The sequence below is a fragment of the Acanthisitta chloris genome, unplaced genomic scaffold, assembly GCF_000695815.1.
Source record: "Acanthisitta chloris isolate BGI_N310 unplaced genomic scaffold, ASM69581v1 scaffold22146, whole genome shotgun sequence".
Taxonomy (NCBI): Eukaryota; Metazoa; Chordata; class Aves; order Passeriformes; family Acanthisittidae; genus Acanthisitta; species Acanthisitta chloris.
Window position 1 is genome coordinate 12,350 of NW_008677999.1, and position 3,069 is coordinate 15,418.

Sequence of the window (3,069 nt, forward strand, 5' to 3'; positions counted from 1 at the left end):
GCTGGATGAGCAAGTGGAGGATTTTGCTCCAGGGCTTTGTTTAGCAGTTGCATTCCAGGCTGGAAATGCCTGAGAAATGTTGTGGTATCAGCACCTGTAACTGAGCCTCAGGGGTTTGTCTACTACAAAATGTGTGCCCAGCTCAGAGGGACAGGAGGGCAGAAATCTTACTTTTTAGATTTTACCCAGTATTTACAGCTGTACTTAGCCCTTTCACTATATTTTGCTCCAGGGCTTTGTTTAGCAGTTGCATTCCAGGCTGGAAATGCCTGAGAAATGTTGTGGTATCAGCACCTGTAACTGAGCCTCAGGGGTTTGTCTACTACAAAATGTGTGCCCAGCTCAGAGGGACAGGAGGGCAGAAATCTTACTTTTTAGATTTTACCCAGTATTTACAGCTGTACTTAGCCCTTTCACTATAGCAGATTAACCACAAGTGGTTGGGATAGGTATTTCGGGAAAAGCTCTTACTCAGGCCATGTGCTAACTTCATCAGAATCTGGATACAACTTCATTCAAGCAGATGTTCCAACTGGGAGCACTTCTGGCTCTCTGTTAATAAACGTGTCTCTTTTTTTTTTTTTTCCAGGATTCAAATCTTACAATACACACTGATAATCCAGACCTGACACCATGTTTCCAGAATACCATCCTAGCCTGGATCCCCAGCATTTATCTGTGGAGTGCATTACCCTTTTATCTTCTCTATCTAAAGCACAACAAAAGAGGGTACATCGTGCTGTCTGTGCTGAGCAGGTTCAAGACGGTAAGATCAGTGTGCAATGTAGAGTTCATTAGGATTAGTTCAGTATCCAAGGAAGTGCTGCAGTAGGTTTTGAACAAAATTCTCTCTGATTTATTGGGGAACTGAAGAACTTACTCATGGGAAAAAAACAGTGTATATACAGACTTCTTAGAAAAGATACCAAAGAATAAATGATCTGTGAGGAAATCCATCCTGCAAACCTTCCTTTCTGGGGAGGGACAGAAGCTGATTGCTCTGCAGAAGAGAGTTTACCCCTTTGTAAGTCAAAACTGCTTCACCCTTACTTAAGGTTTAAACCACTGAAAGCTGCAAGGCAAAAATATTAAGGTAGATCAAGGAATTTTATGTCATTGTGGAAATAAGGACAAGAAGGTTTTTTCCAAGGTCTACCCACCAAATAGCTATGTGATTCCATCTGCATCTTGTGCTTAAGAGGTGCCTGGTGTCAACAGCCCCTCTGGTTTGTAAGGGGCTGCATCTAAGGAAAGCAAGCAAGTCAATTTCCATAGGCCATGAGAGAACTGGGGTTATTTCTGGAGAAAAAATCCAGGCTTTTGCTTCAAGGCATGTCTGCCTTTAATTCTGCCTGTGTTTCCAATCAAAACTGAATAGTATGGGGGAAAAAACCAGGCAAATGCATTAGTCTTTCTACTGGTTGTGTTTGCAAATCCCTCATACAGCAGGTGAGATGAGATCCTTGGTTTAAGTGCAGTGGGACGGTTCCATTAGCCTGACTGCAGCTCATCAGTGCTGTTATTCTGTTTGCACAGCTTAGTTTTGCTGGGACTCTGTGAATCATGATGGTTTTGTTAGCTCTCTGAGTGCCCCTGTAGAGGAGTTTACCAAATGCTGTTTCTGTTTGACTATTTCCAGCTGTTGGGTGTCCTGCTATGGTGTGTGAGCTGGGCAGATCTCTTCTACTCCTTCCATGAGCTCCTGCAAAACAGAACTCCTCCACCAGTCTATTTTATAACTCCATTGGTCGTTGGCATCACAGTGGTTCGTAACTCTTTTTCTTTATTGTGACCAATATGAATTACTTTTTCTTAAGCAGAAGAAGGATGAAGAGCTCCTTTACATTCATAGCCTTATCCTGAACTCTTTTAACTGAATTATTAGTACTTGTATTACTGAAGCAAATTCTGCTACTGAAAAGGCCACAGGCACAGACATCTCTCTCATGTGGATTCAGTTATGTAAATTAAAATCTTTCTAATAGAGAGATTGTTCTGCCTCCCACCATGCTTCCACCTATTTCTCCAGGCTTGTGATCCAGGTCTGGAGAGAATTTGGATATGACTTTGCCTAAACAGGGAGATAGGATAGAGCATGACTTGTGTGTTGTATTTGACTTTGTAAAAATGTGTCTATTATCTGGTGATTGTTCCTTCATTAAACAAACCAAGTTTGCTTTGCCTAAGAAGACAAACAAGCTTGTGGCTGTTGTATGAAAAATAAAGCAGTAAAATTTGCCCACGAAGTTTTTAATTCCCTTGGTTAAATTTTTTTAAGTCTAGTTTGTAGACAAGTCATACTTGTCCATCTGGAGTGGAGAAGTGGCAGCTCATACATGTGTTGAAAATGTTTGTAGTTAAGATTTGATTGTTCCTAACCTTAGGTGCAAAGCCTGGTTTAAAAATGGGATTCTGGAGATGATGCTCTGAAAACAGTAAACCAAATTATTTCATAGTTATTCGCTGCTTTCTTTAGATAAAGGAGGTTTTGTCATTGACCTATGAAGTCATGATGGGGCCTCATTTCAAAGAGGTCCCGTTGTCAATGATGACTGTAAGAGCTGCCAACAGAGAGTGCAGAGATGGGGAGCAGAGGGATGGGGTTGTGTTCATGTGTTCCTGTATTTACTTTACAGCTGTTGGCTACATTGCTTATTCAGTACGAGAGGCTGAGAGGAGTTCAGTCCTCTGGAGTGCTCATTATCTTCTGGTTCTTGTCTGTGCTGTGTGCCGTGGGGCCTTTCCGGTCTAAGATCATAACTACAACAGCACAGGTAACATGTCATCCTTGTTAGCACTTGGAGAACAGGAAATGTAACATTAACATCTCTGTGAAGGGAATGAATCACGGAGTTTGGAGTCAGATCTGAGCCCAGGTTTTGCCAGAGAATGAGAGTTTGGTTCTGTTGCCTTGACTCAGACTTGTGTAACTTGAAGGGAACTGGGTTTCTCATGCAATGTCTAAAAGCAGATTTTGCTTAGCCCAGGGCTATACTGGAAACCTGATAGACATGTGAGGGCAGTACCAACACTGTGTATATGTTAGAACAAACTCCTTTCTTTTTTTAT

At 41.7% G+C, this 3,069-nt stretch overlaps 1 protein-coding gene across 1 annotated transcript in view; it reads left to right on the top strand.

Moving 5' to 3' along the window:
- Positions 1–595: 595 nt before the first annotated feature.
- ABCC3 (ATP-binding cassette, sub-family C (CFTR/MRP), member 3) overlaps positions 596–3,069 on the top strand; it is a 35,249-nt gene continuing 32,775 nt past the window's right edge. The window contains exons 1-3 of the mRNA XM_009076738.1: positions 596–766; positions 1,640–1,765; positions 2,637–2,774. The gene's annotated coding sequence lies outside the window, so the exon portion shown is untranslated. The remainder of the gene's footprint in view (positions 767–1,639; positions 1,766–2,636; positions 2,775–3,069) is intronic.